Here is a 15,112-nt window from a genome sequence, read left to right as displayed (position 1 = left end):
AGATCTGCCATCTACCTCTTCAAATAACTTTTTTTTCCTTCACATTGTGTGAAAATGTGGTCATTCTGATTTTTGTCCTAAGAAAAACTTATACCAGACAGACAGATCTTAGATCATTTTTTCTCCCACTTTACCATCATGCTGTTGTTCAATTTTTTAAAAAAGTTCTTTTAGAAGTGCCTCTTCCAATCAAAGGGAGGCCATTTATTTCAACATATATACATAGCTGTGGATTTTTAAGATTCTTCTAGAACACTGTATTCCTGACTCTCCATAGCGTTCATTTTCCTCCCAATTTTCTTATTCCCACACAGCCTGAAAAATATTCCCTGTGGAGAAAGCTATAACAAATGCTTCAAAAAAGGGGGACTGTGCCAAGTTTATAAGTGAAGTTCACATATAAACTTCAGCACTACCAATAGCTACACATTCCTAGATGAGTATACATGTCACAATTCTGAGAAAGCACCTGGAGAAGACTGTGCTACTAGAAGCTCTAACAAGGGTCATTATCATAAACCAGTAGATAGAAGAATCCAACCTCTACTTTCATCTCTGCTCAGACTCCCTCATGCATCTTGGTGAACACTGCCTGTATTCAAAAACAAAGGAAAAGGATTGAGATTATTTGATGACTTTGGACTTTGTTTGGATACTTGAGATAATCAGATTATTTTTTATCTTTTAATCTCAATTAATTTGTCTTATTCCTACATTAATGTTTTTGTCTATATTCTATCTTTTAAACCATGCATATTTCATTATGACACAGACATGGTTTGCAATTTATCAATCACCTAATCTTCACGAGTAGATAATGACTATGTAAAAAAACGTGTTTTTTTTTTTCCAGGATTTGAATCAAGGAATAATTTGGTAAGGTGCCTAAAAGAGAATCAACCTCCAGGAATCATGTGCAAATCTCTAGTTGACCCATCTTGTCCCCATACCAAGTCCAGAGTATCTGATCCCATGGGAAGAGCCCTAGATTTTAGAAAGACTTGTGTTTCAGCCTGCTCTCTGCTCTTTGAATGGGTATATTACTTGCTTTAATGTACGAAGATATTCATTGCAGTGGAATTGATTTTGAAGAAAAGTTTAAAAGTAACAGAAATGGTCAACAATTTATACTTAGTTGAGTTCAGTAAATTTTGATATTGAACATCAATATAATGAAAAATACACAGTCATTCAAACTGTATTGTAGAGGGATACTTGGAGACATGTATTAGGATATAGATTCAGCTACTATTAAGAAGACTCAGTTTATAATAAAGCAAAGAAAATGGGAGTTTCTTCCTTATTCACAGTTTGGAGATGGTCAGTCCAGGGCTTGCAGTAGCTTTGCTCCATGAGGTCACTGAGGGCCTCAGTCTCTTTATATTTTGTTCTTCTGCTGTCTATCTTGTTAACAATCTATTTTGTCATACCAGCCTTCTGTATCATTATGTCTGTTTTGTTATCAGTCTATCTATCTTGTTATCAGTCTTCCTCTATCCTATTATCTTGTAGAGCATGATCCAAGACAGTCCACACTTTGTCTTCATTCCCTTTAGATGAAAGTAGCAAGAATGGGCAATGGAGGGCATATCCCTTTCCTTCAGTGCAGTACTGCCATCCCTTCCACTGGCTAGAACTTGGTCTCATGGCTACATGTAGATGGAAAGGAGGCTGGGAAGTAGGGTTTTTAAAAGAATTGTGGACAATCATGAAACATTTTGATGGATTCTGTTACTAAAGAGCAAATGAGCACAAATAGCAGTCTTTGATTCAGCACAGAAACATTTTTACAACGTACTTAGTAGAAAAAAACAGGAAACAAAACAGGACCAGTTTTACATGTTTGTGTGTACTCATATATAGAATTCCTTTTCCGTATAAACAGTGGTTATCTTTGAGAGTTGGAATTGTGAATGATTCCAATTTCTTCTTCTTGCTTTTATTGTGGAAAAAAAGTCCCAATTTTTTACAAATTAACATTTTCCCCCAGTAATAAGAAAAACCTCACCATTTGTACATTAAAAAGAAGTAATTTAGGAGAGAAAGCAGTGCCTCTTGTGTGCTTGCAGCTGTCTCCCTTTCTTCTCGGTTGTTCCTCCGCTGGGCCTCTTTTGTTGGTGGATCTCTTGGTTCTCATGCAAACTAATAACATTGTCCAGTCTGAATGGGTGTATTACTTTTTCAAAGAGGAGTAAGAGAGCTCTGTTTGGAAATTTCATTTTCATTGTGGATAATGGAGTGGTGTGTTAGTTGTTGATGTTCAAATGTCTATTTGGTGTGTTAGCTGTTGACCTGCCTCAGCTTTCCCATGATGACCAATCTTAGGGAAACTAATTGATTTGGAGAAAACACACAAAAACAGGCACAAGATTCATCTGCCCCCTTTCAGCCAGACTGTTTCACCATGCCAATCTACCAGGAGCCCTGTATTTCCATGCTGAAATTCCTTTCCAGTATTTCTTGGAAAATTTATACCTTTCTGAATTCCTCAATTTTGAGAAAAATCAGTTAAGAAATCAGGAAAATGAAAAACAAATAATATAAATTTCCTTTGAGAGTTAACACTTAAAGAGTAACACAAAGACGCTCCTGGCTTGAAGTTCAAAGCAAGAGTAGGAAAATTTGGCAAGAAAAATCAAAGGTTAAGGTGGACATTTCTAGGAACCAGACATTAGCCCAAAGACAGTCAGAATCTAATTAATATTTCCTTTCTAGCTATGGATATGTTTATGAGTGTGTGTCCCTGGCCCTCTCTGTTGCTAATAGTGAGTCATTTTTTCAAGTAAAATGAGTATTAATAAGCTTATACACGTCGTATGCTTTATACAAATCTTATGAGTAGTGTTTCAAGAAACAGCAAGTTTTGCAAAGAAATTACATCCTAAAGTGGGCAATTTTGACATGTGATTCTGTGAAGTATCATTTGTCTCCCTAGGAGATCTGAAAACTACATTACCACAGTACCATCCAAAAATGTGCCAGCATTTTCAAGTGTTTAAATCTATAGGCTACAATTCTTTGTAAAGTCTCTAAACCTTCTTTTTACTTCTTATTTATTGAAACAACTTTTTCTGCTATCCATAATAATAATTAAGAAACACAAGAAATGTTCAAAGTTTTTTTTAAAAAAACATATGATTTTGGAAATTCCTGAAAATCCCCAGGATTCCAATTTCCAATTTCCAAATTCTAAAGACCCTCAGAAATTTGGAAACACTGCTGTCAACTACAACTCCTAAATTTCTTAGTTTGGTGCCTTTATGACTGCCTCCAACCTAAGCTGTCATCTGCCTTGGACTGGATTGCTGAACAAGCTTCCTGACAGGCTTCTCTCAGTCCACTCTCTATAGCAGAGCCAGACAGACCTTATGGAAACACAGATCTATTGGTTTCTTCCCTTCACATGAGACATTTTAATGGCTGCCAATATGACAAGGTGTCAACTTCATTAATAACCTGGGAAATTAAAATTAAAACCACAAGTAAGGATCAGTATATAGCTATTATATTGGCAAAAATGTAAAGTCGCAGCTTCATGAGGGTAGAGACAATATGCATTTCTGCTCACCATTTTATTTGTAAGCTTAGCACAATGCCAAACAACTAGTGGATGTTTAATGCCCATTTGTAGATAAATGAATGGGCAAATGAATGAGATTGATACATGCAAGGGCTCCCATTTTATAATATTGCACAGTGTCATCCCATACATGGAAAAATAGAGTCCCCTAGGCATTGTTCAACTTTATTTTTCTTCTCTTAGGCTGACATCAAAGATCCCTTGATTTGTCAAATGCCTTCTCCCATCACAGTGGTGAAATATATTCTTATGAGCCCAAATTTTCCCATCTTGAACACAGAGAGACTGTACAACAGGCTTGGTGTTTCCTTCCTTCCGAGAAATTATCAAACTATATTAAATTCTATAAAAATCTATCAAACATAGCCAATGTCATCAACACTATTTCCTCCTGTTTTGTGGGACTGCAGTGAGAAAACAAATGAGATAATATACATAAAAGTGCTCCATAAAGCACAAAACATCATGCAACATTAGAATCCAACATTAGTAAATCGGCATGCCTCCACTTGACAAGCACAACCCCATCTACCTACATTTATATCACAGAGCCTGGGCTCAGCCTTAAGCCAACCTGGAGAGATCCTCTCTTTATCTGGGAGCACTTTCTTTTCTGATTCTCTCGCCCTGCTTTGGGTATATTATAATTCAGTATCTGACTTCCACAATCAAGATTTTCATTCTACCTGGAGAAAAATGCATTTTAGAATCAAACACCCCTGGTTTTGAATTTTGACTTTGTGGCTTATAGCTTCTTTGAACACTTAACTGGTTTCTTTCATTTCTGAGACTCATTTTATGCAACTGTTAAATGGGAATGATCATCTCTCCCTAATGAGGGTGTTTTGGGAGATCAAATAAAGCCATATGCTCAAAGTAGCTTCCTTATTATCTGATTCATAATGATTATAAGCTCTATCAATTCCCTTCTATTTCCCTGAGTAATCTCAATGAATTGAAAAGCTCATTTTCACTAATAGGAGAGAGGAAAAAGCAGGTTCTCTTTAGTAAGAGAGGTGGGAATGTCAGGCAGGTAAGATAGCATTTAGTCCTTTAACAAAGCAAAGGGTTAAGACTTGGTCACATAGAAGCCTAACAGCCTCTCTCAATGACCACCAAATTTTCTGGAGTGTTGGAAGAATTGGAATACACAAGAAAAGAAGCTGACCTACTGGGCAAAGACCCTTGTCTGACGATTTGTTCTAGGAGCATCATGATTTCCCAGTCTCAAAATCATAGTCAGCCAGAAATTGTACTATCCTATGTTTGACTGTACCACTTTAACACATTCTGGGAACAATGCCAACAACAATCTGGATACCAACTGAGGGCCCTAAATTACTTATTCCTTAAACCTAAACTTTCAGTCTAAGGAATTATCATCTTAGACCAAGACTTGCAATAGGAATGGCCTTGTCGTAGGTTTGCTGTGAGACTATGCGAGACCACCCCTCTCTGAGCTCCATATATAAACCGATCTACAAACTGAGTAGGCTGGACTTGGAAAGTCTCAGGGCCCTCCCCCAAGTTGCATCCTGTTGATCAATGATATAAGCCTCTGACTGGCAATTCATGCCTCAAGATCAGGGACTGTCTCCCTTGTTATGAAATCAAAATCGTGTCAGTTGTATTTGAAGTCTGCTCCTGCGCTCCCTGTTCTTTCAACAGAGAAAAAAAAGAGCTTCTCATTGTTCCGAACTCCCAGGACTTCCTCTGGTTTCTGATTTCTTGCTTCATACTTGCACTGAGGTTCCTAGCCTCAGCTGTGTAACCACCAGGGTGCTGGCTGACAGCACAATGCAGCACGTCAGATCATCCTGATATCAGCAAAGGATGTTTTTATTCCGTGCGCTCTCCCCGTCACCTCGACCCAAACAAATATCTGGTGCACAATATGAAAGTTTGCTTATTTCCAGTCTGACTTGGTTGGTACATGAGTTGAATCAGAAGGGGCTTTGATCAAATACAAAAAGTTCTTAGTTATAACAATCTCACGGCAAGAATTTTGCAGGATAGTCACAATTTCAGATATTACAGGCCTCCTTTCATATCCGTGGGGTATTGGTTCTCGGAACCTCCATGAGCAGATACCAAAATCTGGGGATGTTCCATATAACCTACGCACATTCTCCCATATCTTTTAAATCAGTCCTAGATTACTTATGATACCTAATACAATGTAAATGATAGAAATAGTTGTTTTACTGTGTTGTTTTTATTTGTGTTACTTTTATTGCTATATGGTTATTTTTCATTGTTTTTTTCCAGATATTTTAGATCCTTCATTAGTAGAATCCGCAGATGCAGAACCATGGACATAAAGGACTGACTACATTCTATTTTCAAATCAAGAGTTCTAAATTTTAATTATGAAAACACTCACTGCAATGAGGATTGAGAGCAATAAGATGGTTGTGAAATTGACCTGTGTCAGAGATATAAGTGATGAAGAAAATCCATGCCTGGTATTCACAGCAGAATCAACCTGAACAGCAAGAAAGCATGCAACTTAGCAAAAACGTTTTCATGGTGATAAGCCCTGAAGCGTGCATTGTTTCATGTGTGTGGTTTTACTGCCCTCTAGTGTCTCAGAGTGTTAAGAATGTGTTGAACCTGGAAATGCCTTCTTACCACTAATTACAGAGTCACAGATTCCAAAATATTATCACTTAATAATAATTTTAAAAAAAGATAATCTAGTGAACATCAACGACTTTTGTATAGGTGTCAAATTGAAGATGAGAGAGTAAAAGGCTTGCTCAGTCAGCCAAAATTAGAAACAGCACAGCAATGATTAATCACCTCATTCATTTCATTGTAAAATATTGGAGAAAACAATTTACACTATTTGTTCCCTAAGTTAGATCCTTTCCTCTGAGGTCCCTGAGGGCAGAAATTTGCAGCTCTGACTTCACAGCCAGGGTTCTTAATTCAAACTTTGTACCTAAGCTCCTTTATATTCTCCAGGAGAGAGGAAAAAACAAGGTCACTCTCGCTTACAACTGTATTCCAAGTGCTTTGGATAGAGTTTGACACATGTTAGGTGTTAAGTCACTATTTGTTGAATAAACCAATCAATGAATAAATAGCAGGGTAATTTGTTGAAATATTAATCATGTTTTTTTTGTTATTGTATATTTATCTCATTGCTATAGGTATGCACACATGCTGTTGAAAGAGCAGAATTCAATAGGGTGTAGTCACAAAGCAATTCTGTCCCAATTACTGCCCTTTCATACCTGCTTAGTGGGCTAGTTTTTCCCCCTACACACACAAGTTTCTCAGAAAAGTTGTGGGCATGCAACCATGCCCACAGCAAGAAGCATGTTTTGCAGGGCCCAGGGCACACATTCACATGTGTTTGTGAAACAAAAGTTTCTGGAAATAGTGATCTTTACTATGTACCACATGCCCTGATATTTCCAATTCTATTCATTCTAAGTGTTTTTTAAAGCTGGTCATGACATACAAAATGAGTTTCATGACTCACTAAGAAACCATGAACTTCAGTTTGTAAAACCATATACTAAACTGATTTCTGCAGTACCTTTGAATCTTTTCCTCTTGCCTCTCTGAGATTTCACACATGCCACTCTTTCTGGTAGGATTCACTTTCTCTTCTCCACTCCTCCTTTGGCTACTTCAGTTGTTTATTAAGGTTCTCTAGAGGGACAGAACTAATAGTATATATATATACACACACACACACACATATACATATATATACACACACACACACACACACACATATATATATATGAAGTTTATCAAGTAGTATTAACTCACATGATCAGATGGTCCCACAATAGGCCACCTGCAAGCTAAGGAGCAAGGAAGCCAGTCCGAGTCCCAAAGCTGAAGAACTTGGAGTCCGGTGTTCAAGGGCAGGAAACATCCAGTGTGGGAGAAAGATGTAGTCTGGAAGGCTAAGCCAGTCTAGCCTTTTCATAGTTTTCTGCCTGCTTAATATCCTGGCTGCGCTGGCAGCTGATTAGAAGGTGCCCACCCAGACTAAGGGTGGGTCTGTCTTTTCCAACCCACTGACTCAAATGTTAATCTTTGGCAACACCCTCACAGACACACCTAGGATCAATATTTTGCATCTTTCAATCCAATCAAGTTGACACTCAGTATTATCATCACAAATTGTTTCCTACCTTGCCTGCACATTAGAATCACACAGGATGTCTTAAAAATATACTAATGCCTGGTCTTCCAACCCACCCCTCAACCCCTACTCTGTGATTCTGATTTAATTGGTCAGGGTGAAGCCCTGACTCCCAGGTGTTTTCTCATGGGCAGCCAGAATTGAGAAACACTTGACCTCACTCTTACTCAATCTTCAAAATTTATTTGCAACATCCCCTCCAGGAAACTTTCTCTCCCACCCCCAAAACACACACACACACGTGCGTGCACGTGTGCACACACACACACAAACACAAACTCATGAGTCCACAAGCTTCTAGCTCTCCCTGGTACAGTCTCTATCACATTCACCACATTTTAGTATATTTGCTCTTCTAGCTCTCTCTGCTCTAGGTGGTGAATGGCTTGAAGGGATGGATGTATCACATGATATGCCTGTAAACTTACCCTACTTGGCACACAAAATGTGCTCAGTAAATAGCTGTTGCATGAACCTCTGAGGCAGTTCCTATCATTATCCTGTTTTACAGGTGTGAGTTCTAATCCCATTGTACACTTCCAGCCATATAACACTGGCTAATTTATTTAACCTTGCAGATATATTTTTTTTAGTCTCCAAAAGTTGCAAAAAGTACTTGAAAATTAATCTGTCTGAAGGTATCAGAGAGTTATAGAGGTAATGAAAACTTGAGAAACCTAAGATTTCCAAGAGACTGGAAGCCTAGAGATGTAATCACATTTGCCAAGGCATCCTCTCTGAAACATTTGGAGACTGGAAAGCAGTGGCAAAGATGAAGAGATGAGCAGAGAGCCAGAAATGAGAAGCTGAGAACCTAAGCAGAGATATTCATCAGTGTCATGAGATGGAGGGAACATCTTATTTCAGAGCCGGGCAAGGAGGAGCGACCCTGACAAATATTCCAGAGTTTCAACTGAGATCCCTACCCTCAAGGCCTTACACTAGATTAGTCTAGTCTTCACCAAGAATGAAGCTCAATCCATAATTGCACTAGGTTAATGTGCATCTAGGCTATCAGCCTGTCATAAGTAATAGTAAATCCTCTCTGGAGAAGAACATCATACAGATCCTCACGTGATCTCTAAAGTTTTTGAACACAAGCCTCATACTCAATCAAGATTAACCAGACAAAACAGAATATGAGATATGACCCCAAAAGTCAACCAAACAATAGAAATAGTTCCATGGGAGATCTAGATATTAGAGTTATGAGATAGGGATTTTAACAGTCATTATTAATGTATTCAAAGAGTTAAGAGACCAAATGAAGACTTAGAGTGAATAACTTTAAAACATGAGAAAGAATTCAACAGAAATTTTAAAAGTAAAAAATACCCCTCAAAATGTGATGTAGTTAAAGAGAGAGTTAATAAACTGGAATATAGATCAAAACATATCTAGACTGAAGCACAGAGAAATAAAATAATGCAAAATACAGAAAAGAGCACACAATATATACATACTTTTTGAGTCTGAGAAGTTGAGATGAAAAGGATGGATTGAAAGTAGTATTTGAAGAGTCAATGTCTGAGAATTTTCCAAAATTCATGAAAGAAATTAAGCTACATACACCAGAAGCTCTGCAAACCCAAAGTAAGTACAAAGAAAGCCACACCTAAGCACATAATAAACTTATAAAAATCAATAAAAATAAATGGTATTATATTAACACTATGGAATGTTATGCAGCTATGGGAAAATATTTGCAAACTCTCCATTTGTCAAGGGATTAATAATCAGAATATATAAGGAACTCAACTCAATAGCAAAACCCAAAATATCTAATTTTTAAAATGGACAAAGAATCAAAATAGGCATTTATTAAAGGAAGACATACAAATGGCCAACAGGTATATTAAAAAATATTCAACATTACTGATCATCCAGAAAATGCAAATCAAAACCACAATGAGGTATTATCTCACCTCAATTAAATTGGCTATTATAAAAGAGACACATACACACACACAAAACCAGATGTCTGTGAAGATTCAGAGAAAGGGAACTCACACAATGTGGGGATGTAAATTAATACAACCATTATGGAAAACAGTATGGAGGTTCCCCAGAAAACTAAAAATAGAACTAATATATGATCCAGCAATCCTACTGCTGGGTACAGAGCCAAAAGAAAAGAAATTGGTATATTGAAATCTATTTGTACTCCCTTATTTATTGTAGCACTATTCACAATATCACAGCACTGTTCACAGTAGCCAAGATATGAAACCAACCTAAGTATCCATCAACAGATGAATGCATAAAGAAAATGTGGTGTGTACACACAATGGAATACTATTCAACCATAAAAGGAATAAAATCCTATCATTTACAGCAACATGACAAATGGCCAAAACATATATTTAAAGATTATTAACCTCATTACTTATCAGGGAAATGCAAATTAAAATTACAATGTGGTTTTACTACATACCTACCAGAATGCTTGAGATAAAAATGACTGATTATATCAAATCTTAGCAAGGACAGGAACCACTGAACTCTCACATGCTGAAGGTGGAAGTCTAGATTGGAATGACTCTTTAGAAAAACTCTTTAACAGTACCTATAACTTTTTTTGTATATACAGAAAAAATGTGAAATATCTTCACCAAAAACATGCAAGAATGTACATACAGCCACGTTATTCTTAAGAGCCAAAAAGTATAAATAACCCACCAACATTGTATACTAATAATACAATGGATAATTTATGGCATATCACCATTTTCACACAATGGAGTCTAGACAACTAAGAAAATTCATATGAATAATTATATGCAACACAAGGATGAATCTCAAAAATATTGAGCAAAAGAAGCCAGGCCAAAAAATGCATACCATGTGATTCCAAGTCTATAAAGCAGAAAAACTGGAAAATTTACCTTTTTGTTTTGTTTTTTTTTTTTTTTTTAGACAGAGTCTTGCTCTGTTGCCCAGGCTAGAGGTGCAGTGGCGTGATCTCGACTCACTGCAACCTCTACCTCCCGGGTTCAAGTGATTCTTCTGCCTCAGCCTTCTGAGTAGGTGGAATTACAGGTGCATGCCACCACACCCAGATAACTTTTGTATTTTTAGTAGACATGGAGTTTCACCATCTTGGCCAGGCTGGTGTCAAACTCATAACCTAGTGATCCACCTGTCTCGGCCTCCCAAAGTGCTGGGATTACAGGCATGAGCCACCACGCCCAGCCAAACTTACCTATCTTAGCTATGATCTTAGAAGTCAGAATAGTGGTTTTATGCTGGTAGAAGAGGGTAATGACAGAGGAACATGAGGGGCTTCTGAGTTGCTGGTGATGTTCTGTCTCCGTTAATAATCTGTGTTCCTGTTTCACAGTTGAGTTCACTTTTTGACAAAATGTACATTTAAGATTTGCTCACTTTTTTTGCATGTATGTTGTACTACAACAAAGCTTTTGTTTAAACAATGAGGATGGAGAAGACTGGGCATAAACTCATGCAATCAGTTTCTGAAGGACAAAGTGCTAATCTGCATTAAAGCTCATCAACATTTACATAGTCTTTGGCCCAGGAATTCTACTTCCAGTAACTTATCCTAACAAAATGCTTAAGAATGTGTAAAAAAGTAAAAAGATTTAGCTACAAAAAAAATGTTCAAGATAGCATTGTATACAATAGTGAAAACCTGGAAATTGCCTTACTGTCTAACAAAAAGTGGTTTGCTAAACTGTGATACATTAGAAAACAGTATTATAAAATTAAAAAGTAAATATATAGACTTGAAAAGCTATAAACAGTTTATTAGGTCAAAAATTTCAAGTTATTGGCTGGGCACAGTGGCTCATTCCTGTAATCCCAGCATTTTAGGAGGCTGAGGTGGGCAGGTCACCTGAGGTCAGGAGTTCAAGACCAGCCTGGCCAACATGGTGAAACCCCCTCTCTACTAAAAGTACAAAAATTAGCCAGTGTGATGGTGCACGCCTGTAATCCCAGCTACTCAGGAGGTGAAGGAAGGAGAATCACCTGAACCCAGGAGGCAGAGGCTGCAGTAAGCCAAGATCATACCACTGCACGCCAGCCTGGGTAACAGAGGGAGATTTCATTTAAAAAAAATTTCTTTAAGTTATCAACAGCATTTCTTTCCAGATTCTAATTACATTAAATAAATTGTTAGATTATATTCAACAAAATTCTTTTTATTTTTTCTGAGTGGAAAAAATAAGTGATTTTAATTTTTAGGTTTATTATTATCTTAATTTATAACTTTCCTCTAGTAACGACACACTATCTAAGCATATTTGCTGACTGCTAGGCTGGTGCTCTTTTAAGAGCAGGGGCCTGAGGGTCCTTATAAGTGGCATGGATATGGGGAAAGGGGAGCAGGGATAGGGTGCTACTGTATAGTATCTCCTCTGTTATTTCACATTTAGGTGGCTTGAACAATCTGGTAAGTTATGTTATTCTTCTGTGGCCACTCTAATCTTGTGATTCAAGAGATCTCTTGCATCTGGGGACAGGTTGCTGGTATATAGCTTTTCCAAGAAAAATGATTTTCTGGAACGGATTCCCATAAGAAGCAGCAATGAGTGGGAGTATTTGGGGTATCTCAGAGGTGACCAGGTGTAAATCCAATGACGGTTCTGTGGATCATGTCAAAGTAGTCACTGACTATTTTTAATCACATGAATTCTGAATTTGTATGTCACTAGTGTGCAAAATATGATAACTACAGCTCTGTCAGAGTTTCTGTTTTTTTTTCATTTTCAGAAATATGTGCCTACCAAATGGAGTAATAGTGTGAAGGGGATTGTATTTGTACAGGCAGGATTGGAACTTGGAAGATAGGACTCTGTTATGAAGTAATTTGGGAGCCTTTCCTCTGCTGTAGACAATTCTCTCACTAAACATATGCTTATCTGTTTGTTTAATAAAACTTTATGCTGTTGATATCTAGTCATCAATTTAAATTTTCATAGGTAGGAATTTAGACATAATAAAGTTGAGTATCTTTTAAGAAATAACTTCTTTGGAGTTGGGGATATGTTGATTCGAGGACACAAAATTTCTGTTAGATAGGAGGAATAAGTTCAAGAGATACATCGTACACATGTTGACTATAGTTAATAACAACATACTGCATTCTTGAAAATTGCTAAGAGAGTAGGTTTTAACTGTTCTCACCACAAAAGAATGATAAGTATGTGAGGTAATGCATATGTGAATTAGCTTGATTTAATCTTCCCACAATGTATGTATATTTCAAAACATCACTTTGCACATGATGTATACAATTTTTATTTATGAATTAAAAGTGAAGGGAAAAAGAAAAAAGTACTTCTGATTGAGTACATACCTTGATCAGGTACTGGGTCATCCTTTTACAATCCTTTGAGATCTGTTGTTGCTGATAATCCCAATTATAGGCACCCCAGATTTCTAAATGGTTACATAATTTGCTGAAGTACACATCTGCTAATTACTAGGGTCAGATCAGAATCTACATCTTTCTACACGAAACCGATTTTTCTTTTTCCATTGGCTCATCTCCTCCTTTAGATAATCTTGTTAATTTAGACTGAACTACCTTTCCTTCAGAAAGTGAACTCCTGCAGATAGAGTGGATGGACTTGATTTTCATAGCCTAGTAGCCTCAAAGCACTGTTCTCCCTTGGAGTCCAGTAGGACAGGGCCCTGCCCTTCTGCACCAGTCCACACTTCCACAGCCTGACCCCTGCTTGCCTCTCAGCCCTCTCTGCAAAGTACAAGGCTGGTACTTCCAGGGCACTCTCGCTCTCCAAGTGACTGAAGTAGAAAAGCCCAAAGAAATCAAGCTGAGCAGATCTTGGTACTCCTAGTTGTCACCCATTTTATTGTTACTTTTTCTGTAGAATTAAAATATTTTTTATGAAAAGGTAAGGAAAGTTCAACTGTCTTGCAGCGCATTCCAAACTTCTCTATTGGGGTGGTTGGTTCTGGAACTTTTCAGCTGTGACTTCAGTGTGATGTTCATTATCTTTCCTGGTGGCAGTTTGCAGAGAGGATGTTGAGGTTGTACATAGTAATCTCTGCTGTCAGTGTCTGCATTTTAAATTAAAACTGTTCAACAGGAAGTCCTTTGAGGGCAAGGACAATATCTTACTAGTCTCTGTGTGCCTGGCACAGCACCTGACACATAGTAGGTGATCACTAAATGCTTATCACGTACATTAATATGCCTTCATCATTCCTTTTTCAAGCACTTTTGAATCTTCCACCTTCACATCTATGGAGTGCCCTGCAAACTTATAAACATTATTTGGAGTGATAAAGTAGAAATTATATTATACATCCTCCAGGTGAGGAGCCTGAGGCACTTCGATGCTAAAGCAAAGAGCTATGCAGCAGAAACACGTAGAGGCAAAGATAGGTCAGAAATTATCAAATAGCATCCTACTCTGTGTCCTCCCACTTGGACTCCTTTCCTGTCTCTCTGGCTGGTTCATTCTCTTTCCCTTCTTTCTGATCTTAACATTTCAGAAGTTCCTCTTCTCTTAAACCAGTGCTGAAGTTAATGGCAGCACAGGATCAATAATATAAAAGCCCCTTTATCAACAGAGCTGAGGCAATATTGTGAACTCCTCTCCCACCTAAACTCTGAGATCGTATCTTAGAAGCCCATGGGCTGAAAGAGTGGCTAGCGACATATTTAGTTGCTATAGTTTGTTGGATCATCTGTCTCCCCATGGGGTTACTTGGGGACTCCCAGAGAGACAGTGTGGAATTACAAAAACTCAGACCCTGGAGTCACAGCCTAGCTCACGGGTCTTGGCTTTGCACTCATTCAGTAAACACTGACCACCAGGCACCATGCTGGGACTGGGGACTCTCACGGTAACAAAACAAGCATGGTCCCTGCCTTCATGGTGCCACAGGGTCACATCTGGACGATGGGCACTTGATGAAGGAACAGAAGCATGACTCGTATTTATGAGGGCTTGCCATGTGCCAGAAACACTGTGTTTAACAGGTTTCAACCATTGTTTGAAGATAAAACATTGGGTAGCAGAGTAAGAGATTCATATCTATCTCTCTCTCTAAAGCCCAAACAGGTGAAAAGAGAATGTATAGAAAATACCAAGTCAAATGTATGGCACTTAGTACATGGCGTGGTTGAGGGAAATGGATTTGGATTTGGAGACAAAAGGAGAGGGATTGAGTCCTGCATCTGCTGCCTCTGACTGTGATGAGGAGGCACAGAGGTAAGGCCACATCAAGAAAGAGCAAGCTCCATGTAGCAGGGCCAAGCCCAGCAGGTTCACTACTTTACTCTTAGCATTTGGCACAAAGAAGGAGCTGGAATTCAATTACACTGACTTGACTTAGAACATCCTGGCAAACCTGCTTTGTTACAAAAGCTAAGA

Source organism: Macaca thibetana, chromosome 6, assembly GCF_024542745.1.
Source record: "Macaca thibetana thibetana isolate TM-01 chromosome 6, ASM2454274v1, whole genome shotgun sequence".
In the NCBI taxonomy this organism is placed as follows: Eukaryota; Metazoa; Chordata; class Mammalia; order Primates; family Cercopithecidae; genus Macaca; species Macaca thibetana.
This window is presented reverse-complemented; position numbering follows the sequence as displayed.